This window comes from Myiozetetes cayanensis, unplaced genomic scaffold (assembly GCF_022539395.1).
Source record: "Myiozetetes cayanensis isolate MyiCay16 unplaced genomic scaffold, myiCay2020 scf2-11, whole genome shotgun sequence".
Classification (NCBI taxonomy): Eukaryota; Metazoa; Chordata; class Aves; order Passeriformes; family Tyrannidae; genus Myiozetetes; species Myiozetetes cayanensis.
In genome coordinates, this window is record NW_026087411.1 from 74,479,797 (window position 1) to 74,506,278 (window position 26,482).

The 26,482-nt window shown below is 41.4% G+C and overlaps 1 long non-coding RNA gene across 1 annotated transcript; it reads left to right on the top strand.

Moving 5' to 3' along the window:
- The first annotated feature begins 1,498 nt into the window (after positions 1-1,498).
- LOC126640048 (uncharacterized) lies at positions 1,499-23,478 on the top strand. The gene is made up of 3 exons (XR_007628928.1): positions 1,499-1,630; positions 20,181-20,300; positions 20,395-23,478. It is a non-coding gene; the product is annotated as an uncharacterized LOC126640048 (long non-coding RNA).
- The last annotated feature ends 3,004 nt before the right edge of the window (positions 23,479-26,482 follow it).

Here is a 26,482-nt window from a genome sequence, read left to right on the forward strand (position 1 = left end):
CCCATGGTTGATTCTCTTCCCCTACCTAGAAAACTTCAGGAAAAATTTGGAGTATTTCTACATTTGCCTAGGATTTTCAGACACCTGGCAGCCCCACTCCTCCTATGGCTGCAAGCAGGCTGTGGGCACATACATGTGTACATAAGAATCCTCTGTGGCACAGGCTCAGGGAGTCCAACTGCAGACTGAATGATGGCCCTACAGAGTCCAGGTTCTGCCATGTGCACTGGAGACAGGCTTAGATGCTTCTTGCTCAGTTGTTTTTTTCTCCAGATACTGAAACTACCTTGTGCATACCGTGTGTTCTGCAGGCAAAGATCAACCCCTCCCACACAGCAGGATGCCCAGGAATTTTGATGATGCAGGGCTTGATATTGCTGCTAGTGTAGCCATAAAATGATTCACCCACAGCGAGTCACAGTCTCAAGTGAAGTCGGGGAGTGAGTAAGGAGCTGGCCTGAAATACTGCTATTCCTGGGCAAGTGGTTTTGTTAGTGCTGGATTTGTCCTACTACAGCTGTTGGAGCTGAGTAGCAGTTTTGTTGAGACAAGAGCTGACTTGGTGTGCACCTTGTGTAAACCTTGCCCCTTTTCTTTGTATTCTGGTAGGTTTGGTTGAAGAATTGGCAGATTACAGCTGATATCAAGGTATATGTTGGCTTTTTATCCCATTTGTTTGTATAGGTTCTCAGTTACAGAGAAAGAAATGAATGCTGTAAGCACACAAAGAAGAGTTTATCCTTCTTTGTTATGAGCTTTTTACTATTCACATTCTCATGTGTCCTGTGTTTTTCGATGCAAAGCTGCCTTCTTACTGTCTAAACAGGGAAGTGATGGAATTTATTTATTTTTTAACATCAATATTTAATTGTGGGCAGTTCCTAATTATCTACTGCTAATTTAAAATGGGAAGATGAAGTCCATGATTTGACAAACTGCTGCTGCAGCCGAGGGGAAATGCAATTGTGCAAGAACTGTGACCCACATGTGCTAAGCAATTTGCATTTTCCCTAAGTATAGTATCTGCAATGGCTAACTTGAAAATCCTTCCTCAAATACATTGTCAAACAGCAGTAACACCAACGTATTTGACCTAGATTTCTTTGATTGTTGTTATAAGAAGAGGGGGAGGAGAAGGTTTTTGGCAGGTATAAATGTATGAGATCAATGTGACTATACAGCTGTGGATCTGGTCCTCTGCTGTTTGATGAGGAAGAAACTAGCTCTTTACATTTTATCCCCGAGGCAGGTCAAGCGCTGCCTGTTGCTACAACCTACACTGCTTTGACAGGTGGTGCTGTTAGTTCAGGCACTACCTTCCCAAAACTGTGAGTGCCTGTGCTGGTGGTGGGAACCGCAGGCATGCCATGCCCAGCCCTGTGCCTGAGTTTCTCTGCTTGGCACTTTGATCAGCTCATCCTAAACCAGAGCTGAGGCGTTAGCCAAAACGCAAGCAATCCGGGAATCTGAGCTTGAATACAAGTCAGAGCTTGCAGGACCACATTGCTTGTGAAAGCATCTTTATTCTTGATCTGCAGGAAAGATTTCCTCGTGCTGTTTTCTGTGCAGAACTGACGGGATCGGGATTGCTGTCTGTCAGGCGACAAGGGAACCCGCCAGCTCACGGAAGGTATGTGATTAGAGAGGACCCCAGGGTAAGGCGATTCCCAATGGGGCTTATAAGACAGAGAGTACTGCTGAAGCAGCACACATTCCTGGCTTCCACTGCTGGGTAGTCAGGGCTGGCATCACTGCAGACACTCCCCACCAGTGGATGTTGCTGCAGGCACATCGGAATTTCTTAATGTAGAGAAGAAGAAAGGGGGAAGAGGACAGCAGGGAAGAGAAATCAGGGGAAAAATGTATAAAAAATTCACTACATAAATTAGCTGCGCTTCTTGCAGCAAAACTAACAGTTTCTTTTGAATGTGAATTCTGTTGCTTCTCTTAACTAAATGCCTAAAGGAATTGTATCACATAATATACAAGGGTAATTATTAAAAATGCATAAATAGTCTTGTAGGTACAAAAAGTTGCAACTTGTCTCCTGCAAAACATTAAAAGGTTTGCATATGTCAATGAATTACAGGCTGTTTGCTTTTAATCGCTGCTATTTTGGGAGTTCCTGTAAGGATGTTTTTAGAAGAAACACATTTGGTAATTGGAGGAGGCTGCCCCATTGTAATGGGCAGTTGAAACCCAAAGGAGGCCTAGTGAGGATTATTCAGGGTGTCTAACGGTTTTGGCTCTGGCTTTGGGTGTTAAGTATCGGCTAACATGTTTATGCCTGGCCTTCAGATGTCCAAACACAAAGGCTCTTTTCTTCTGCTCCTGGCAAGAATCCAGGCCAATCTTAGAATATTTGCCCATCCTCCTCTTCTGTATCCGACCCATCATTGAGGACAGTGTTTCTCTTGGAGTTTCATCTGAAAAACACTACAGCAAAGGAATGTTCACTGACCCAGAAGCCCAGTGACAAGAAGAGGGAATTATATGTGTATGAATGTCTGCCTTTGGGAAAAAAAGCGCACAGAAAGAGAACTACAACAAATCCAAAGTTTCTTTCCAAACTGAGCCACCTGGATTTTTTCTTTTTAAAAAGTCAGACCTCGCGGGATATGCTTGAATTTTTTTTTTTTTTTTTTTTTAAGCAAAACATTATATTAAGACAGCCTGCTTAGCATTGCAGTTCTGAGATTGAAGAAATAGAAAATGTACATTTATGTTCAAGAGCACAGACATCAGTTCAGATTGATACTTGGAGATTATCTTGAGCTAGAATAATGTATTTATGACTAGGGTCAAAGGGATTACCCACATGAATAAGACCTAGCAAGATCAGGCTCTGCTGCTTATAGCAGCCAGGAATGGGTAACATGATATGAAAACAGACCTTTTTGGGTTGTTTTCTTCAAACTTGTACATATAATTTCTGTCTCTGTGTTTGAAGCTATTAAAAGCACTTGATGCAGTCCTTAGTTTTGGTCAACATTTTCTTTTAATTCTGTATTTTTTTACCCCAGTCCTTTAGTTCCAGGTAATGGAAAAAGAGATGTGTGCTTCTCGCAAGCAGCTAGAAGTCAGTTTCTAAGGACTTGCATTATTTGTAAGAAAAAGGATTGCCAACAGGAACACTGTGGGATCAGTCCCAGGGTTTGTCATATGAGTGCTCCAATGTTTATATTAGAAAAGATCAGTCAGAGAAAAACTGTGTTCAGCCAAGTCCTCCTGTTTCCCAGTTTCCACAGCTATGCACAGTATCTGTAACATATCTTCTTAGTTTGAAGTCCGATGTGCTAGAACAAATGGTGATGATAGGATATAATAAAAGCATTTTACTGGCTAACACGATGGGAAAGAAAATGAAAAGCATTCTTAAGTCTCAATCATTGGCTTCTGTATTCAGGCTTTGTTTCAATAAGCGCAATTTATCCGCTGCTTACAAGGAGTGTTTAGTTATTGAGAGTATTTGCATGCTACGATTATGTCCTTCTAGTGTAGTTAATGTATTTGTTTTTATGACTCATGGAAGAGCCCTGAATCTTTTGATGTTCGTACATCTCGGCCTCCGCTGAAAGAGCCTGTCCCTTTCTTAATCCAGCTTTCCAGTCTATGTACCCAACTTCAGATTTTTAGCAAGGAAGACCAGTGGAAGAGAAATTATCTGGCAGAAAAAAAAGCAGGGAGGCAGGTAGCCCTAATTACACAGGTAGCATTTCCAGCATTGTTGTTTCTGCCTTCTCCCACTGAAGAGTTATTTCGATGGAAAGACTGAAGGACCAGCTATCATTACTGCTGTTACAAAAGTTGCTCCCTCTCCCTCTGCTGCTGAAGCAAAGGCAAAAACTCCAACTGATTTAAAGTGGAGCAGGATTGGGCCCTTAGGCTGTACATAAGTGTCTGTGTTGGAAAAGAGAATGTACAATGTTGGATGCTTCTTATAATATAAGATTAGATCAAATCCTTTCAGTGCCCTGAAGCTTTATACCTTAATGCTGGGCTACCTGTGGCAGATAGCGAATGAATTCCTGTCAGCACGGATCATCCTCTCAGCATTCACTAAAAAAGTACAATTCTCATTTTGCAGGCTTTGAGATCTTTTAAAAAAATAAAATCTAGTGGGAATACTACGTAACATTAAGACAAGCAGTTTCAATTTTTACATGATCATTGGCATAATCAAAGTATTGTATGTGGAGAGATGCTTGACAACCAATCAATGGACAGTCAGAAAACCAGTTAGTTGCTAGTCTTCGAGGTTCATGAAATTATATGCAACTAGTGTGAGGGAATGGTTCAGTGAGAAAATAAATGGGTGTTTTCAGCAAAAGCAAAAATTTGCTAATGCTTATCAGGTGAAAGACATTTCCCCTATCTCACCTCTAATCTCCCTGTGAATGAAACTTCTCTGGAGTGTGACCTTGTTTCACTGACGCTCAGCCACGTGGAGCTGCACAACATGTCCCCTTGACATCGGTCTTCAGGTTGGGTGTCAGACTCTAGTGCCCCCTGTACACCTGGGCTCCTGGGAAGTGTCAAGCACCCGTGGCCTGTCCCAAATCCAGTGATGGCACAGCCACAGTAGTAAACCAGGAAATGTGGTGATTTGACCTGATTAGAAAAAAAAAGAGAGCACAGCAAAATAACTACACATTAATGTGCGTTGTAAGAGCCTTCCTGAAGTGTTTGGATGTCTAAACCCTATTGCCTTTGGACAGTTGACAGGATATTCCCCAGGCACACTTCTGTGCTTGAGGACAGCGCTTTGCCTTTTGTTTTGCACACCGTCTTACCCAAATGGTCAGGTTGTAGGCACCTGAGTCTCCCTGGAAAGCAGGCATGCCTTCATGCCAAACCCCAAGCCAAAGCCAGTACTGGCTGCAATGGGCTGGGACACATGGCACAGAGTGGCTCAAGGGAGCTGCACTTCATTCTCCCCAAAACCAGTGTGCCTCTAGCTCTCTTGCCTTCATCTCCCAGGCTGCACCGAGGCACTGGGTGGAGATTGTGATGGCACCTGCAGAGCTGGATAGTGACCTAGGGCATGACCATGCCAACACAGTAGCCCTCAGACTTTATCCCTGCGTAATTTGCAGGTATAGGCACTTGACTGAATGATGCTCAGGTGCCCTCACCGACCCTTCACTTTCTGGCAGAGGAGAAATCTGCGCAAGGCTGATGGCTCCCAGGCTGAGGTTACAGAGGTGAACCCTGAAGACCTCTGGCTTCCTCCCTGCCTTGTATTTTAAGTTGCAGTTGGACAGAGTTGAAATGAGACTAAATGTTTCCACCCCACACTATCATGACTAGACTTTTGAGCCATTAATTTTTTTTTTTAATTAAAAGCTGCTTTTTACATAAGAAATATACAATAAGTCGGTGAATACCAATTAAAAGCATATTTCACAAAATTAGACTTTCAGTTGCTTGTTCTATTGAATATCAGTCAGTAATAAGCTTTCCTCATTTCCCTGAGCATGTAATTTTTCCCTTGAATTCTTGAGTCACTGCTTTGATCACTTCTTGATTGCTTAAAGGCTGTGAGTCAGTAATATTTCCCAGTTTCGTTGTCACATCAAAGATCTTTGAGGGGCTTTCTCCAATAGGAAGCAGCTAAAGTTCCTGGTTGACACAGTTCACCACCACGCTGAAGCGATGTTTTACAAATGAAAATAGGGAATAATGCACCACTTTTAGCCATTTGTGTAAACACTTGACTAATATGTATCACCTTCTTAAATGGGCCAGCTGCTACACAGCATTTTTTTTGCCCCAATTTTTACACTTGAAAATATGGAGGACAAACAGTAAACAGGAAAGGAGATTTTTATACAGACGTGCTGATGAGAGGAAGTAAAGGGAGTCACTTTCCTCTGTTTACAGACTTTTGCTGTTGCTTTATTCAAGCATTTATGACATGAACAATTCTGGCATTGAAAAGCCTCATGTTTTTTACAGAAATATAAACAATTTGTGCAGGATTCAGACCTTCAGCTTGGTACAGGAATTTGTATCCCACAGTGGCAGTTTTGATCAGCTTAAATCACTGATGTGGCTCCCCACAGCATACCAGATCCTAACATCCTTACTCTGCTTTGTCTTGGACTCCTCTTTGGCAAAACTTGGCAGATTTCCAAAGAAGCTGGGTCTGATCAAAATGAGGGCCAAATTACCATCAAGACCTGTCAGTGTTTTCCTTGGTTTGTGGGAAGAAGGAAAGTCTATTTCCCCACCAAGTGCTATGACCCAGGTGTTGTGTGAGAGCTGTGACACCAAAGCCTCTGGACTTCCATTTTTGGATGTGAAATCCTGACATGGTGAAAGAAGGGCATCCTGCCCAACCCCACCTGAGGTGGCTGAATCTTCATTTTCCTCCCTTGGTGGGAGAGTTGTGATGTTTGCAAACATCCCTTTGGGAAGTGTTGGGGTTCCATCTCTCACAGAGGGAGAAAGGAGGAGGAAGAGACCTGTTTTGGTAGGACCTGAAAGCAAAAGATCTCTGTGAAGAAGGTTGTGAAGCTCGTGGCAAATTTAGCTTCCTCAGGAGCCAGGAGCATTTCCAGTGTGAATTTCACACCATCATCCCTGGAGCAAATAAATTACAATGGGAAGGTATTTAAAGGGATACCCTCACATTACAGCTCCTATGTTGCAAACAAACAAATGCCTTTACCTGTGTTACAAATCCCACCTTAACATTATTAAGAGTGAAAGAATTTTTAAAAATCCAATTTACTTGTCACTCTTTCTGCTTTGTTCACTGGTTGTGTTTTCTCACTGTGGACAATAGAAATCAATGAAGTCAGGTTTGCCTGTGTTTGAGTCACTTTCACTTCTGGGTTTTCAGGTTTAGGGCGGAAAGTTCAGGGGAATGGTTATTTCATCAAATACGACTGTTTTCCCTTGCAATTAAAAAAATCAATGGCAATGTTTCCATTTAGACATATGTTTGTAAAAGTCTGCTTTTGTGAGATTTAAACTTTGGCCCACCCTTGGCAGTGTGGTCTTTGAAAGATGGAGACTAAGTAAAACATAGTGGCAATAAAAAGAATACTTTCCATTATCATGGTAGATTGGAGACCAGTTATGCAGCAGGCACTGATTTTTATAGGTACTGTATAAATAAGGGATAAAATACGGTCACAGCCTCTGAAACAAGGGGTAGATACATCCCTATCAAGAAAAAAGATAATGAGATACTAATATTCAGCAATATGGGCCATGATTTCAGTGGCCCAAGAAACCACAGTTCTTGTAGATAACATGGCAAAGGCTGCTCTGGAAAGGAATATGAAAGCAGATAAAGGAGTAACTTTGCAGATATTTACATGAGATTCTCATAAGCACAAGGGGCAGCTTTTGATCAAAGGATATAAATCTGGGTGAATCTAAATGCGAGTTTTTTCCCTACACTGGAGTTCCCTGTTCTGTGCTACTGCAGGAGGGCTCAATTTCAGTCCTCATAATGGTATGCAAAACTTGCAAAATGTATCCCAGCTGAGGCATGCTCTCTAGCTAAGGCTTCCTTCTTGCTCCAGCAGGACTTCAATTTGGGGAGTTACTGGAAGAGTGAAGCAGAGAATAGCAAGTGCTGTTTGCATTTTGAAAAGTAGCCCTAGCCTTCTGCTGCCACCTGTGTCTCAGAAAGGATTTCAGGACCAGGCCTAAAGCTTCTATTTTCTATTTATTTCAAGCTAGTGTGTTCCTATGCAATACTGTCAGAAAAATCTAAATTTTAGGAAGTGTACACAATTTGAATAATTAAGAATTGGTTTATTCATTAAAAAATGTAACGTCAACTCAAATAATTTTCAATCTAAAGTATTTTTTCATTCACAACATTTTAGAGGAAGTGACATTAAATACAGGGAACAGGTTTTGTGGTTTTGTATTGACTGAGATGTACCTCAGGTGTGCCAGAGTCCCCCCCGCCCTTTCTTACTGGAGCATGAGAAGTGTTTGTAGTCTACTCTGCATGTCTAGCCACTGCTGGTAGGCTGGTCAATAATTCGTGTATGGACTGCTCATTTATACTGTGTTTGGCATACACTGCATAATCCTGCAAAAGGCGAATCAGTAGAAGTAGTTGTTCAGGGACAGATTCTTTTTCCACTCAGAGAAGTAATAAGGATCCTAAATCTAGGCTCCAAACAACACAAAATGGTAGCTCTAGGTTTCAAATACAAAGCGTTGGAAGATGCCTGTGTCAGAGTCCTGCATTGTTCCCCTTCTGGACTGAGTGCCAAAGGTTTCACCCAAAAGAAGCTGATTTTTGTTTAAAAGTGCTGAGAGCACAGATTTCACCAAGTGAACGTTGCTTCATCAAGTAGCTGTCTGCATGCCTTTCAGTCACTGCTTCTCCTGACAAGCTCATGTTCTTGCAGGCAGCATCTAATTGCTATAAATACCTGCAATGTATCATTCACTTCTCCTCCTTAACATAAAACTCTGGCTATAGAGGAAAATTGAATCTGTTATTCCTGATGTTTCTTGACCTCTCCCTGTTGCTAGATGATACCAGGCAGGGTGGCAGGAGGAGGAGATCAGGTTGCTTCCAGGTAAGCTGGCAAATCGCTCTGCAGACCCGGCAGGGGCCACCAGGTCCCCTCTAAGGCTATAGGTATCATGGGCAGGGAATTCCCAGACAGTGAACCCTCTTGTACTGGCGGACTGGGAGTTGTTTTTAAAGGGGGGAGAAATGGGGGATAAGAAAAGAAGACCTTGTAGAAAATTCCAGTCTCTATTCATAAGGCTTGTGCTAAAAATGACCTCATGTGTTTCATAGTGCAGCAAACAGAGTTGAAGAATGCAGTCTTGTGGCCAAGAGGAGGGTGTTTCAGTGACCACTTAGGAATATTTGAATCACACAGTGGCTTATTTTGCTGTTCTTTCTTATTCCTGACAGCACAGGGTTTAGAGAGGCTCTTTGAGCGGGATGGAGACACTGAGGTTTTAGTATGGATAATTCAGCTGCACTCTTTCAGCTGTTCACAGCTTTGCAGAAGGAGGGACCAGATTTTTGGCCTTCTGAGACATCTCATAATCTATCTGTGTCTGTCTGTCATAGATTCAGTCCTTTGAGCTATGATCTTAAAAGCCCTCAGGGGCCAACTTCTTGGTGAATGAAGCATTTAACAGAAAGTCTTCTGCAATCAGTACTATAAATGTTTCTAAAATACTTTTATTTCATTAAAAGAAAGAAGAACCTGTAGAGATGAAACTTACTCATCCCCAACTTTACTGCTATTATAAGCAGTTGCTAAAAAGCTTAGAGAGACTAGTGACACTTCTCCTCTTTGGACGCAAATTTCTTTGTTCAGAAACTCCTTCCATTTTCACCACATGTCACCAGTTACTTTGTCTTTCCAACACATGCTAAAAGCAAATGGACATGTGAATAGCACCCGGACTGCATGGTTTTTCAGCCCAGTTCCCACCCAAACCTGTCAAACGAAAAGGAGCCTCCTGGTTCTTACACCCAGTTTTAGGCTCTGAGGCATGAGATGATCATTTGCTTGGCTAGTGAATCTGGAGATTCCAAACCTGTATCAACAGTGATAAACTTAGGACATAACAAATGTAGCTTTTGACCATGACATATCATCAGCTGCTCAGTCCTCAGGGATGATTCCACCTGCAGTATTTTTGACTTTTTCCCCACTTGCATCTCTGCAGAGGTCTGCATTGGGATGGAAGCGAGTGGGAAATGCAAACATCCTCTCCTGTAATGAAACCTCTCACAACTGCCTGCTTCTGGCTCTTTGTCTGCTGTCAGGAGAGGCCCTACTCTCCTGTGTAGACACAAGAGATTTCAACTGAAACACAGGTCTCCCCTTTGCTGTCTCCCCCTTCTTTCTGAGACTTAAGAGGAAATCGAACGCTGCAATATAAGCACGCGGGTTACACTTGTATTTAGTTCAATGGCCTCTTCTTTCTAACAGTTTACTTTGTCTCTTCTAATTCAAGCATGTCAGTAGCAAGTATCATATCTGTGACATCGATAATAAAAATCCCATTGTAAATGCCGGGGTGTCATTTTCCATTCTGCCTAAACAATCCCGAGCTTTGTACTTTCTGGAGTGGCCTCTGTCTTTCACAGGTGACATTTGCAAATGGGGATCTGCGTGTGTAAACCACGCAGCTAACCGTCTCATTTCCATATGGACAGGCTGGCATAAGCACACTTTGTGTCAGTGAAGGGGCTAGTCTGTGGCAGGTGGAAATTCGACTATATTGGATTTATCGTGGGGGGAAGGTCCTTCTCCCTCCACAGGGGTGTCAGCCTGGTGGAGGCAGCGGAGGAAACCCAGCGGTTTCACATGCAACTCCACGCTCTTTGTTTAGAGGGGAAAATTGGGAGAACCATCCAAAGGCTTGTGTGCTTGGACTCTGAAATGCTTTTATTGATGTGCTTGACCCAAGGGTGCCTAGGGAAGTCGACACCTGACTTGTGTGAAAAGCTGCCAGTGGTGGCTCTTTCAGAACTTTGGAGCACCTGGACCACTCTGCAGGTTCTCAGAGAGGGAAGCAGCTGCTCACAGCTGGACAGGGATGGTTTGGAGACAACCAATACCTTTTCTCTGTCACCAACTTGGCTTCTTCTGTGGCCCTGCCATTGTTGCAGTGGCAGTGTGGAAGGGACTGTGCTCCCTTCTCAGGAGAAAAGTGAATAATTTTCAAAAATGTGGCCCTTGGGAAGGCTTAGTTTACTGAGTAGGGGGTCAAAACTGTGGGGTTTTTTTTGTGGTCTTACCCTTCTTAGAATTACATCATTGTTTATATACTCTCGTAAATCACACCAATTACTCTAAATATGTACCGACATATACCAAAGTAGCTAAAAAGGGAACAATTACGATACTATTTGGCATGGTTACAGCATCTGTGAAAAAGACAGCTTTTATGTGTAACACAATTTGTCCAGAATTAATGAAAATATCCAGGGCTGTTTTTATGAAGTAATTTGTCACATTAAACTAAAAAAACCTAAGGTTATGTTGGACATGAAAAGAAACTCCCTGAAGGTCAAAGCAATTAAACATTGGAACAACCCATCAACCCAGAGGTCACCGAGGCCTCATCTAATGAGAACGTTCAAACGAGAGGAAATCCTGCAATCGTCTCTACTCATTTCTTTGCCAGGTTAAATACCCATTTGAAGTCCTGGCACAGCACAGCCAATAGAAAAATTCCCATGGGCTTGATAGGGACTGCTTTTTTTCCCATCTTGGATTTTAATGAAACCTTTGTATTTCAATCAGATCTAGAATAGTTTGCATCTTCTATGAATTCCTCTAAACCAAAAGACCTGCAAGGAACCTAGCAGTAGCATCTTCAGTATTTTTTTCTTTCTTCTTCTGTATTAACATTGACAGTTAACATTCAACTGTTGTGAATAGATTTGGATTTAGTTGTTTCTGAGAGAAGGGACGTGTGTGTGTATTCACAATAAATAAAGAACTATTGCAGAAAGCTTCTTTAGAAGAAAACATTCCAACAAGAGAAGAGTGTTTTTACAGATCTAGCAAGATTATAGTGTGATTTTAGCATTTAGTCAAGTCTTTTCATAGTTTGAAATCTTGATAATAAAAAGGACTTGTCACTAAGAAACTGAGAATTTTTGTGCTGCCCTAACCTTCTGAGAGTAGATATAAGAAGACTTATAAATACCGCTACTTTAAAAATGGTTTTGAAAAATGCCAGGTAAACTAATACAGATTTGTGGAAAGAACTATGTGGGCCAAGTGCTACAAATTTTTCTGTGAGCCTCTGCTCGGCAAACTGTTCTAGAGCTGGTAATGATGGCATAGCACAGAGCAGTTTCTTGGTGCTTCTTCCCTTCTGTGATTTACTGCCTCGGTATTGTCATTAACACTACTCCCTCTTGTTTTCCACTCTTCCTTTCAATTTTTCTTGGATGTATGAACATCTGAGAAGTGTGCAACACTCGGTTAACAGTATTATGTTCTATAGGTTGTAATTTCCATAGGCAATTCCCTGCTTTACTGCAGATTTTTTTACTATACACCAAGCAAAAAGGAATCAATGTCTTTGTGAAAGATTGGTGTCTTCAATACATTTGTATATTAGACAGAAGGATAAAAGACAAAAATAAATGCTTGGGACTATGTACTATCATCTGTCCGTTCACAGAGGTCCATGTGATTCTGTGCTGGGACTGGGAGCAAAACCAATGCAACAGTTCGGAATTCATTAAGCAGTGATGAAACATGTCATAGCTTTTCATTTGTAGCAGCTTAAGTTTTGATCCACTTAGATTAGGAACATACATAAGACAAAATTTGGCATTTTGTGCTTTTTGGCTAAGTGGGATATGATGCATTCCTGTTTTCTGCACTTGACTGCTCATCAACTTTTAATTCAGATGAAACAATAATGGCATTCTGTAGTGTGGAGATGGTGTTGCAAGTAAAGATTGCAGCAAGTAAAGATTTCTGATATTTTATAAGCAATCACCATATATAAATGGAAAATGGTTCAAAACACACTTCATAATGATTTATCCATAACTTCACTAATTCTCTATTGTTAAATAATGATATCAGTGCTCTAACAATGTCAGACATCATTCACGTCTTACTTTCCTTCCACAGTTGTTAAATTTGAGGGTTCATTTTAATATGTTTTGTCCCAGCAGAACAGCAGGCACATGGAGCTGGCAGTGATGAAATGTAGTGGTACAAGGACACAGAAAAACATTTAGGAGAAGGAAAATTCAAAATCTACTCCCCCACTATCAGAAGCTCCACAGAAAATCAGTTTGAGGCACTGATTTTCTTAAAGGAATTAGGATTTAGACATGTCACAATCATTAATATTGTCAATGCATAAAACTGCTTAACAGTGTTTTATATCTGAGATTTTGTTGTTGTTTTTTAATGTCCTGCCACAACTTTTACATGATGCAGGTACATGGCTCAGTCAGGTTTTGGGCATCATCTGCAGGGGAAGGAAGAAACTGGGGTGTTGCTGGAAAATTATTCAGCTTTAAAAAGAGTGTATTTAGAGATAAATGGGTGTGCTTTCAAAAAAGAAGCTTTCACCAGATTAAACCCCAGCATTTTGAACATTAATGTTAAAAATTATTATAAAATATGTTAATCAACAGTTTGCAGCAAATAAGCAAAGGCTGAACTTGTCTTCACTCTGCCAGGCAAGCCCAGAGACCTGTAGAGCAGGACAGTGCAGAGCAGGGATACCCAATGCATAGCACTTACCACACTGTACTGGGGGAATGTGAATATTTCAGTGGCAAAAGGGGTCCTGCCCAAGAACAAGAAAAGGCAATCAGGGAATGTTTGTTTCCCCAAGAGCTGTTCTGTGCCTCAGACATTGCTTCTTCAAAACCTGCATCAAGAGCTGACAATGGTACCTTCCTGTCGTCTCTCCCTTTGGTGTCTGCAAAGGAACCTATTCTCCTCTGAGATGGTGCTTACTGTTTACTTCTTTTGGCAGAAAATACATGCACTTTTAGGGCACGATTCCACTTATTTACTACTACTTGAGTAGAACAATTGGTTTTTGGTTAGGTAAGTCCCACCCCAAAGGCTTTGTGGCGATGTGTTTTCTTGGGCTTCTTATACTGATCCATAAGGTTTTCCTCCTCTTCCTCTTTAAAACCATTTCCTTCTTTTATTAGATTGTAAAGCCACACAATCCTAAAGGACAAGTTTTATATTTAATTTTTAGTCTTTGGTCTTTTCCAACCTAGATAATTCTGTTTTAGTTTCAGTTTCGGTGTTTGGCTATGGAAATGGGAGTGATTTTTAACTGCTTGTTCTACCTCACCAGCACTCTACTTCACTGGTTATTAGTCCATTTTTTTTCCAGCTCTTGTCTTTTTTTACACTGGGTTGATAAGGTCCTGTGTAAAGTGTATTGAATTTTACAGGTATTTGTAGACAGGGCTAATAACCATCTTTGAACCAGGCACAACAGGAGCACAACCTTGTCTGCAGATAAGGACAGACAACAGGAAGGAGCGGGCACTGATCTCTTGGGGGTTTCCAGGAGTAGCAGGGGAACCTGACTTCTTTTGAAACTCTCCCCCTCCAGACAGTAAATGGAAGAAAGATAATGAGCTTTTGTAATAGGCATGGGACTGCTAATAAAAGCTTGTCTTGCTGACAGCCCTTTATTGAAATTGTTACGTGTTCCTTTTCATGTTGAAGCAAGATTAAAACAACCATAGGATATTACTGTTTTATTGAAGCCAGAAGTCTACACACTGTCAGAAGAGACAAAAATCTAACCCAAATTCATACCTACAAGTTGGAGGTGAGGACTTAATCATCTTTTCTAACAGAACCTATCAGACCAAGTGATCTTTTGAGAAGAGGCTTACTTTCTGTTGACAGAGATGGACAGAGACACTGAATGATCTCAGAGTCAGAACTAAAAGATGAATGTTGCTGGATCAGCAAAATGTCATGATTAATAGTGTCAAAAGCAACCAAAATAATTAAAAAGCAATAGGTCAGTCACATTGCCAGACTGTGAAGACTAATAAATAATTAAAAATTCAAACCGATGCAGCCTCAGTATTATGGAAATCAAACTGGACTTTAGGGAAATTTTTTGTGACTAGATGGTCAGACATATGATCATCTTTCCCTTCAACCCACCTCTCAGTTCTTTTCCAAGGTCATAGGGATGGGAGGTCAAAGAGAAGGTGAGAATTCAAGATGATTAGGAGACAGTGGTAACTTCCTTATGATAACCGAGTAACAGCAGCACAATTCAAATCAGATAAAACATAATCACAAACAATCTGTGGTCTTACCCTGTTGACATAAAAGGATCAAACACTCAAAGAGGCATTGATTGCACTTGGGGGTATTTTGGATCTGGATCATGTAAAACTGTTGCATGAACTTAATTTATTCCCATTAGTTCTGAGAACATCAATGGAGCGACTCTGGTACATCAAATTATTTGTCTGCTTAGACTGTTGCAGCATCAGACTATAGGGTGAATCTGACCACGACAAGTTGAAATCTTGAAACCAAGACAAGTTAATCAACTAAGGGACAGTTAGAGAAGAGAGATGGGATATGCAAATAGTTAAAAGGTGACACAAAAAGGCAGCAAAAATCTCTGCAGAAGTTTTCAAAAGGAGTTTTGCTATATAATAAAAAAAGCTCTTGATCAACTTAAAACAACTTAATAGCATTTGAAGGCTAACTAGACTTTTACTTTCTGAAAGTGACACTGTCAAAGAGTTTGAGCATACTGACACCGAATTATATTTTATGTAACAAAATTGAAACTTGGCTTTGATTTATTTTCCCTTATTCAGTTCTGGAAACATAGAAGTACAAGTATAACATGTAGACAAAATGAGTCACCACCTTCATTGACTTGACCTCCCAGCCTCCTGGCCCTGCCTGCAGCAGGAGGAGCCACATTCAGCCTACTGGTCGAGCCACTGTTGGGGCAATGCATGCTGCTTCAACAGCATACCCTGCCTCCTGTGGCCCCCTAAGCCAGGTGGGCCTCCCTAATCATTTGGATATCCATGGTTAATTTTACACTGTTAGGTGAAACAGCAAACCAAAATACAGAAAGAAAAACGTATTGTAAGTCTTTTCTCCAGTAAGGATTTTGTACCTTATAACCAGTCTTATAAACAAAGCAGAAAGAAAGCAAAAAGATGCATTTTGACATGTACCTGAGCTTCTCCCTCTAAGATTGTCAAAGAAAAATATATCAAAATCCTTTCTGATCCAGTTGGCACATTAATCAGTTATTTTCTTGACAAATCCACCATTAACCGAATGATCCATTTCAAGATCAGTGCACAAATCCAATTTGACGATTTGTCAGTAGGCTGGAGGAGTTCAAACAATTCTTAACCAAAATCATGAGTTATATCATTATTAGTCTTGAATTAAAGTTTAAACAGGGTAGAATACAGAAAGACATAGGACCAGATTTCATGTTTGTTGCAATGGCATCCATTCCAGTTATTCCATTGAATTCAATTGAGCTCTTGACAATTCAGGCTTCTTATTGAAGCTGAATTTGGTTAATAATCTGATTGCTGGTAGACAGCACAGCGTAGTATTCTTACTGACATCTTGCAAATTTCCTTCAGCTGTAGATCCCAAAATGCATACTGGACACTGAAGATCCTAGTTGTGACCTTGATGTCAGCAAACCCATAAAATATCAAGACTCATACAGAGGTTTTTTTGATGTTAGTAGGAATATGTATGTCTCAAAGCCATAAAGGAGAGGTGTAACAATAAACACAGTGGGCAAAGTTCACTGCTGATGATGACGGTATAAATGGCAGCACAGATCAGATCTCATAAGTGGTTCAAAAAGCAACATACTGATTCTGAGTTAAAGGATCCTGTGAAGCTGAAACTATCAACTACTAGAGTAATAGGATAATGAACAGATATTGACTAATCAAAACATTCCCTTCAACAACGTCTTTTTATGTTACAACCTTTAAATGTCACCACTTGTGCATGGAGACAGTATCTATCAACACCAAACACAAAAAGTTGTTGCTGGATTTTCTTCTGCAAAACAGAAAAAGCCCATTGGAGGAGCAGGATGTTGCTGGCATGAAAACATCTGGAGAGGTCATGATTCTGCTCTTCTGCATACATCCCTCAGTTCTACAGGCTCCTATAAGTTGCTGACTTCAATAACTTACTTTGGTAGCTATATAATGACTTATCACTTGTGTCTATCCATTTAGTTTACAGCTGCTGTAGAACTTTCCCTGGACTTGAGATTTTGTTCAGCTGCTCATTTTCTTTCCCCAGTAAATTGATTCATAGGAAAATATCTCCACACGTTTTCCCCAAGTCAAGCAATCTTATCCACAAATCAATTCTACTAACCTGTGATTACATTTTATTTAAAGTAAAATCATTTGTTGGAATCTTGATTCAGAGAAAAGTAGCAAGATAGGGAGAAATCTGATGTCTTGCCAATAAAAATCAATTAATGTTGCTACTATATAAATAGATTTAGAAAAGAGTGGTACCCCTGCCCCAGTTTGTCCCAAAACAGATGCAGCAAGATGGAGTCACCCTCAAAAAAATGTTTACTTTTTTTTTTTTCAGAAAAGGATTTCAGAAGAGGTGCTTTTGCTGCAAGCAAAGCTAATAAGTTGCTCTGTTAGCACTGAGATTTACAAAATTGATTTTCTTTTGCACAGTGTTTTCTGCCTGGATCCTCTGGTGTCTAGTAGGGCTCAAAGAGTGAGTAGAGTGTATGTGGGGGTTGGGGTAACTTCTCTGGCATCTCTTGGTGGGTATGAGCAGCCTGTAGCTTTCTTCTCAGACAGGGCACTGGAAAGACATGCCTCTTCTACCACTTGCTTCTCTGCATGAAACATTTAGGAAGAAGGATGGCTTTTGAACACTGTGCACTTCTGTTGGGTTAAGCTAAAAGTGCTAATGAGTTTAGGGGTAAGGTGGTGTAGTATCTCTGTCTTTCACACCCACATGCCCACAGTATGTCCAACACCAGCATGGCCATGCAAACCTTTTTTAATTAAGAAAGTGAGATTCAGAAATTCCCATTGATTTTGCAGAGCTCTAATTCAGGATCGTTGCTAGATATCCCTGATGGGTCAGCTGGTTTGACACCAGAGTTACATTGAGAGTTATGTTAAATGTGTTGAGCATCATGTGATGGGCATCTTACAGATGGATAATACCTACCCATGTGAAATATAATGAATATTTCCAGACTATGCAGAAAAAACCTGCAGGGCACTGCAGGGACAGAAGGGATAGTGGGGCTGAGGAGGTGGGATGCACGAGCCTGGTGTAGAGGAGCTCATCCCAGTAGTAGTTTTCAATGTCACATTACTTCCAGTTGACACCAGGACCAGGGAGAAAAGAATCCGTCTGGGTCAGCAGACAGAGGAAAAGCACGTGGCTCAATGGGTTAAGGAATAGTGCTAACCCTGCCTAGAGGGTGCTGAATGAATGATCATCCTCCCCCTCTCTCCGTTCCAGCAGTGATCAGGATTCCTTTCCCAGCCCGCCCCCGGGATTCCTCCCTCTGGAGGAATAGGGAGAAAAGCAAACCCTTTCTCTTCATGAGGCGCAGCAGGGGCACAGAGCAGTGCTCCCCGCCCGCGCTTCCCCTCTGCACCCCCGTGCTGGCATCTGGAGGCTGCAGAAGTTGCGAGCTACTCTTACGAAATGCTAATATATTCACAGGACTTTTCCTTCCATTGAGAGCAAAGACAGAATTCAAGAGAGGAAAGGCACACAACAGAGATTTGCTGTTTAACAGTATCTGTCCAAACAGAAGGATGAATTGAGGTCCCTTTGAAAATGTGGTCCTTATCATTCTTTGAGCAGAACAAATAAGGTGACCGCAGCTAATATTACTTTTCTAACGCTGTCACCTGGGGATTTCAGCACATTTTGTGAACTTTCCTGTCACCTCTTTTAAAAACACACCTCTGCGGATGGCAAGTACTACTTCCTTCATTTTGGAGGGGGAACTCCAAGAGCTAGTGAAGAGTTTTGCCCAAATCCTTCAGAAAACCTGTAGCAGAGCAAGGAAAAAGAATAATTTGACCAATTATTTTTCCCTTTCACACTTGTGTCATCGTTTCCTTTTAATCCAAACAACTTCAGAGATTTGCGTTGCAACAGACAGTATCTAGGTCACTTTCTAACATCCTGAGCCCACTGAAGTGTGCCAAACCCACTGATGTCAAAGGACCATCCTTAGACTAAGGTGCTGTGTGAACCTGTCCTCATTTGGCTTATGATCAATAGCCCGTAATAACATTGGGGCCAAGAGATTATAGACAGTAATCTTGCCCCAGAACTATTTAGGATCATTAACCAACTCAACAGAAAGTCAGTGTATGTCTCTGTAAATTTAATTCCACCTAAAAACATTATCTTCTTCTTCACTTCTTTTAAAAGATCCTTTAATCTTTACTGGGGAAGAAGAGGGCTTAGCACAGTGGACACAGTTGGAAATGCATTTCTCTCTGGTGCATTCTGTCTTCATTGTCAGTAAAACCTACCACAGCACACAATTCCTGCAAAAGAAGAGCTTGATTAGCTTCTTTTTTTTTTTTTTTTTTCCACTCAAAAGACTTTAGTAGAATCATGATTGACAGAGTGCCATTCTGGCCAACAGGCAGCCATAGCAATCATACTTTACTGGTTGCATGGTTTATATGGTTCTTCCTTCCCCTTCCACTCCGCTCTTTTCTTTCCACAGCATATTCTGGATAAAATTGGTACTGAGACTCAGGGGGGAGGAAGAAAGAAAAAGGGTAAAAATAGTAGTCTGGGTAATAGCTGGGTAGTGGCTTCTCCTGCTGCAGGTATCCCACTGGCTGGACCTGATATCACTTTCTCTTCAGCTGGTTCTGCTGAAGAAGTAGGTATTACCAGACTTGCTGAAAGCTTATTTGGGACCTTTGAGACGCATTTTCCCCCGACGTGGGACACCATCATGTCAGGCACATGACAGTACCGGTCATCATGAAACCGTGTGGGAGGTGAGCAACCCAAGCGCTGGGGCAAGGTGTCGCCTCTCACTTTCTGTTCTGCTCCTTGCTACAGCAAAGAGGATCACTGTGGGGAGCAGAGAAGAAGAGAATCTGGCACTGAGCTGCAGGAACAGAAAGAAGGAGGTAATTGCAGAGGATGCGCTCCCAAAATGTCTGGTTTGTGTGTGTGGTTGAATAGGTGCTGCCTCATGAAAGGTGAGAGAGTTGCACCTGTTTACCCCAGAGATGGTCCTGGACTAAAAGACACAAAGAAGCAAATACCAGAGATTTAGAAATCTAGAGACAGAATTATAGATACTATTGAATCCCCAATGTATTTTTAAGCTTCATTTTAAAGGGAAAACAATGGGAAAAAAGCCTCAAAGGCATGTATTTAAGTATTAGTTTCAAAGTAATACCTCCTCAGAGATCTGACTTCATCACTACTGAAAGGAGAAAGCAGAAAATGGAATTGTTTTTGTTGTTCTATCATGTTTATGACATGACAAAAAATGTGGAGTTCTTCTGCCTTTTGCTTTTCACCTTGTTGAACTGCTGTCAGACTTCTGTAAATCGTTTGCACCATAAACAAGCTTTGTGAGTGAAAGGGCAAGTGCTGAGAAAAGGCAATGGCAGAGATTTTATATTGAATCTTTTCTTACAGAGATAACTGACTTCAGCATGGACCAGCTTCACCTAGATCTGTGAAAAAAAGCCAAGCATCATTGAAGGCAACAGCATAATGAAGCTCAAACAACAACAAATGGGCTAAGACTCTGAACAAGTAGGTTTTATTTTTAGGCAGAGTAAGATAATTGCAGCTGAGGGAATTTGGTTTTGAGCAAGAGTTACTTCCTTGTTTCTCCATATCATTTCAGCCACAAACATGGAAAGACAGACATCACTTACTACCTAGAAGTACCACCTGGAAACTGCCTGCTGTTGTGGAGCTACAATTGTTACTAATTGCAATGGAAGCTTTGGAAGACTATCTGCCCCCAAGCACCAGTGACGGGATATGAAGACAGGAAGAGAGGATTATGCTTTTGGCTTGCATATTACAGTGCCCAGCACAGCAGATGTCTTCAGCTCACCAAAGATTGCAGAAGTTCAGTTTGTTCCCATAGAGTCATCTTTGCCAACATGGTACTCCAGGTAGATGAAGAATAGTATTTAAGGAGCTTGAGAGCCATTACTGATCTTACAATACATGGACAAACCCAAATCTACCCGTGCTGGAGCCCAGGCATATCTTATGCAAATACCTGCAGATGAGGTTCAACCTGTGACTCCAAGGGAGAAATCTGTGTGACTGGTCTCTTCAGTAGTTCAAGGTGCACCAGCTTTTCTGTCTTACACTCTTAGCTCTGCTTTGGTTGTTACATCTGGGACCTTTTAAAAAGTCATGTGACACAGTCCAGTAGTAATTACTTTTCTTCAAAAATCTCTTTTTTTTTCTTTTCTTCCAAATTTACTATTACCCCTTTCACCACTGCTTCTGTGTCTCTATATGACTTATGCAACTGGGGTTTCAAGCAACAATGACCTCTTAAAAATATTACGATCTCAGTAACTGACAATGAAAAGCACAAATATATATCTTAGAAAAGAATGAAAAAGACACAGAGCCTGACTTTAACCATTGCTAGGAAGCCTCAGAGTGCTATGTGCAGATGGGCGCTCTTGACTGGGTATTCTGCCCATGGAGGGCTTAAAATTTTTGACACTAGGGATTCTCCACATAGATCTACTTTGAATGTGGAACTCAGATGAATTATCTGATGTTTTTTACTTCCTTACTTGGGAAGAGACTGAGGAAGGTCTGGGAAAGGCTCTTCTGCCTAAGACAGGCTAATGGTAAGAACTTGTCATCTTCTACTGATGTCACATTTAAATAATGATCACTGGGGCAAAAAGATGGATCTGGCCTAGAGCAAACCCATTTTTTCTATCTAGTCCAGAAGGGGAGAAAAATAACAGCGATATGTCTGATGAAGATGATCAGAAGGTCACACAATTAAAGGATATACAGGATATAGAAGAAAGGGTTTCTCAGGAGATGATGTGGAAACACAGGTGAAAGACTGACCAAACACATGCCATCTGCCCACAAGCAAAGAAAGTCTAAAAGATGTCATGAGCAGGAGCAGAGAGAAAGACCAAAAGGATCTGTCTTGTAGCCCAACAGAAAAAGAAAATCACTTCAAACCAATGGACAAGTTGAGAAGAAAAGAAACCAGAAGAGGAGAGAGAGAGAGATCACAAGGATTTGTTTTCTTTAGATAGGTACATTTCTGTGTCACTAAAGACACGATAGTGTGATTCTAAAACTCCTGACTAGTTTCATCTTAGGTGGCTATCTAAGTGGCACGAATTCCTTTCCAGAGGTGTTTGCTTCTCACAGTGGACTGTATGTGGATTCTAGGTATACTTAGACAATTAAAGCTTGACAGAAGGAACATCTTCAATACTCTTAATTTTTCCTTCTGACTAACAAGCCCGTGGCTTTCCTGACTGGAAGTCTGAATCTTGTCAGCAGTGTGTTTCTTAATTACACCAGAGCTGTTAAGTTGTAGAGATGCTTCTTGAAGAATGGTCTGAAAACAAAATGAAGAATAAACTCAGATACCTTGCTGAAGAGCCTACTTTTTAATGGAAAAATCCTAAATGCCTTTATGTGAGCTTCTAGCTGGTTATGAAACGTGTGATGAGGATGAAAAACAAATAGTATGGATTTATAGGGTAAGAAGTTAAATTGTCATTGGCACTAGCAATCATTGGATCCCATGTGGCTTGAAGATGTTCTGACGCAGTGCACTGATGTCCACTTCATTCAAATAGGCATCAGAAGAGCTGTTACATCTTGTTTCCAGGAGCTGCGATGCACCCCAAAGGGAGAACTCAGCTTAAGCCTGGGGTCAATTCCGCAACCACTGGTAATGCTAAGGAGAGGCTGGCAGGAGATTAGACAGAAATGTACATTCAATAAAATCAAAAGGATTTTGTCTCCCTAAAGCTTTGGAAGAAATGAGTTTATAGATAACTATTTGCCCTATGGACATCATTCTTTAACTTTCACTGAGGCAGCACATGCCATTATCCTATAGATGCCCAGTGAAGCAAACGATAAGAAATAGATGATTTTCCTGGCCAGATCTGTAGCACATTTAATATTTTTTTTTTTTTTTTAGGATAGAAATTCCATGAAAACTGTATCAACTTCAAGGTTATTTTTAATGGTGGCTTTATGGTTTGCCATCAACTAATGCCATTTCTTTGGGAGCCTCCAAAACCATCGCAAACCACCACTTTCAGACATTCATTTAATTGTCTGTCTAAGAGACTGTAACTTTGAAGACAAACTCCTACAGCTTCAAATTTTCTTGATCCTTCTTCGACTTAGCTTGACATTTGGATTTTTCTGCCTCACCCTTATGCAACTGAATTACAAGCATTTTCTTTTAAAATCAATATCTTTGATAATTTTCTACATGGCTTAAAACTCAGAAATAAATTGATTGTATAGTCTTTTTAAAGCCAAGTTAAAGTTAAAGATTAAAAGTTAGAGAAAGATTCTGAGCAAGCAATAGAGTAATTCCTAAAACATTTTTCATTGCCTTGCCTTCTTCCCGTGCCTCTCCCTTTCCTAGATGAGGTGTACTGAACCAGTTTCCCTAACAGAAAGATACTACAATAGTGACTAGATATTTTCAATTAATTTTTTTCTCACAGATTTTTTTGGACTTCTATTTGAAAGTTATCTGCAAAATTTTGGGTTAGAAATGCTGAACAGACTTTCTGAAAATCTCCCTTTATCATTACTAAGACATTATTAGTTAACCACCTTTTGAAAAGACATTTCTTGCCCCAAAACTCTGAAACTTGGCATTAGTTTCAGGAATAGATTTCATGTTCCCTTGACTGTCTGAGTATCATCCTTTGAAGGAAGGACAGAATAAAAGACCTGCAATAAACGGTGTATGTGGTGATTTTTTTTTCCTTTTGGGACTACCTGCGAACAAAGCTATCAGAAACGAAAAGATAAATAGATTGTTACTCGTCACCAGTGTACGTGGTACCACATCTCATGGGGCCACCAGCCCAAACCAAACGCTGCTTTACAACATGCTTCTAACTGGAACATGGGGTGGTTCTCCCAGGTGGATCTGTTTTTCAAGCTGCCGAGCAGCTGCTGAGATTGCTCATGGCGGAGGGTGTTTGGTGTGGAGGGACTGGGCAAGGCTGCTCCGAATGTCCCTGTCACAGGTCTGTGCATATGATGAGCTTCATGAACTTCTCTTCTTAGTTGTGCCCACGTTCATGATAGGACAGACCACAGAAATCTTGTGTGAGCTGTTTCTTAAGGGTGAGATGTTGACACAGCTAAGCAGCGTTTATACAGTGGAGCACCCAGTGGTCATCACGTGGGAAGCATTTCCTGAGATACAGACAGGAGCTGGACATAGTGATTGTTTTATTGCAGACTTGGACTGACATGATGAAATACTGTGCCTGCTGCTCCTTAGTGGAGGCAGAGAAAATAGTTGGGTTATGTTAATTCATATCCTCACACAAAGCTGGAATAGGAGCCCCAGAATTTGCAGATGAAGAAAGGGGCCTTTGCGGCACTGCCTGGTGTGAAGAGGTTGCCCTGAATCTGTCCCCACAAAAGCTGGCTGAAGAAATGGATGCAGCAAGGTGTTGGCACTTTCTTTCATATTTGGGATCCTTAAATTGCTGATTAGCTGTACTTCAGGTGCCTCTCCTCTGTCAGGAGGAACGCTGGGCTACGTGCCCTAGCAGTGTTTGGAGAGGAGAAGGCACTGAAAGCAAGATAGTGCTTTTGGCAGCCATGTAACACGGCCAGTGACATATCTGTTCTTTGCATGATGCGCCCTGCACATTTGCTAGGCTCAAGCAGAATATTTTTATTTGGCATTGTCTCTGCACTCTGTAAGTTATTGATTTGCAGGTCTGGTACAGGTAAGCAGAACTTGTCTGCCCTCATCACTATGGGTGTGTATGGAGAGGCAAGGAAACAAAGGGCTCCTTGCAAGTCAGGGTAAACACCATGTGATGTATTAAGGTGAGACCTACATAGTTTGAACTGTTTTAATCAATTTTTAATCAGCTTTTACTACACAACTGCAATTTATTATAGGTTTTATGTAATTACAGGCTTACTGAGATTTTACTTGTTCATTTACCATAGTTTTTATGGGCTTATGATGATTTTAGGTTTTATATGTTAAAGACATTTTCCAAATTTGCTAAATGCTTTTCTTTACAACTTCCCTGCTCCCTTTGTCTTGGCAGAAGAGAACATTGCTACAGGCTGTCCCATTTATTAACCAAATATTCATATCAGAGAAAAAAAACCATGGAACATGCATTACAGACCTTTTATAAACGCAGAAAAAGTGATGTTTTACAAACACTGTGCAAATGCATGCACTTGTAGCCACATGTGCTTGCATAACATATTCAATACTGTGAAAGGACAGGGTACAGATGGAAGCTCTAAGCCCTAAGCATCAAAGTGCTCCACCTCCAAAGTGCATTCGTTCCTGGCAAAGTTGCCAGGCTGGGGAGGCTTCCACACTGGTGGAGTGATCCCTAGATGCCAGGTTTGTCTCCAGCTGTTCCTGTTTTTTCCACCTCTGCCACTGAACATAAGGAGCTTCTCCAGACAAAGGGAGGGGGAGAAGAGGATTACACTTGCTCAGGGAAAATTTCTGAGGTTTTGTCAACTGGACAGACTATCTGGGACTTGACAACTCCTTGGGGCATCACCAATATGGTCTTGGCACGAGGGAACCACTCAGAAGCTTCATGAACATCCTGCTGATACCACTGGGCACAGAGATTTGAAAGCAGAGCAGTAAAACTGAAGGAAAAGTGGAGCAGTCTCAAAGATGTGGACATTTCTGGAGATCATGTTGTAATTACAGGACCAGTAGTAGTCACATCACAGTACCTTGAATCTGACTGGAGCTACAGGGACTGGCCCAGGCAGAGGCAGCCTGAAGGGGATACAAGGCAGCAAGTAGCATGGGGGACATAATATGGCACAGAGAACTGCAGGTGTGATTGTTAAGGACTTTATAGACTGGACTCTAATCACCCCTAATGATGCTCTCTGAGATTTACCCACAGTTTAGCCTGTGGATTCTTCCTCACACACAAAGCAAATTCTCTGGTTTGGGTATAACTATGTCTTCCCTGCACCATCCAGAGCACATTTAAAAGTTTTGAGGGGAGATTGAGGGCCCCAACATGCAACCACATTGGAGAATTGATCCTTCCATTTCAAAATGAACTTTATAAAAGGACTAATCTAATCTACCTAAGCCATAAAGCTCTCCATTGCCTAAGGAGAGTGTCAGTAGGAGGATGGCACAGTATGTCCGAGGACAGTTTGGAGTGATCTTGCAATTCAGGACCTTATCTATTCCAGCCTTCTCTTGTGCTAGTCTAGATGCAGGCCAAAGATGCTGTGGGCTGTTGTGAGCAGCAAGGTTATCCTGGCTTTGCTGCTTGCTTTGCCTGTGTTGCAGCCTGAGAGAAGCCAGCAGGCTACCACTGAGCGTGAGATCAAATAGTGGTGGCAACAGTGGGGAACAGCATCAGCCAGCCCAGCTCTGCATATCTTCCCCCATGCTCCTCATCCCAGCTCCATCCCTTCTTCCTTCCCTCCTTGTCCTGGGGCAAGAGCTGCCCCAGATGTTCTTGTAAGGGTAGGGAAACCCCACTGCGTCAGTGGCACTGTGACCTGTGGGGCTGGCTTTGGCTCTGGGTGGAAGGCTCCCAAAATGCAGTTCAAACATCCTGTAAATAACTCTTAAACAAACAAATCTGCCTTACTGGCTAGGACTGTATTTTTTTTTCTTCTCTTTCTCTTCTCAGTGTTATAAGGAAGTAAAATGTGAATTAGTCTTGTAAGGCAGCATTAATGTGAACTCCATC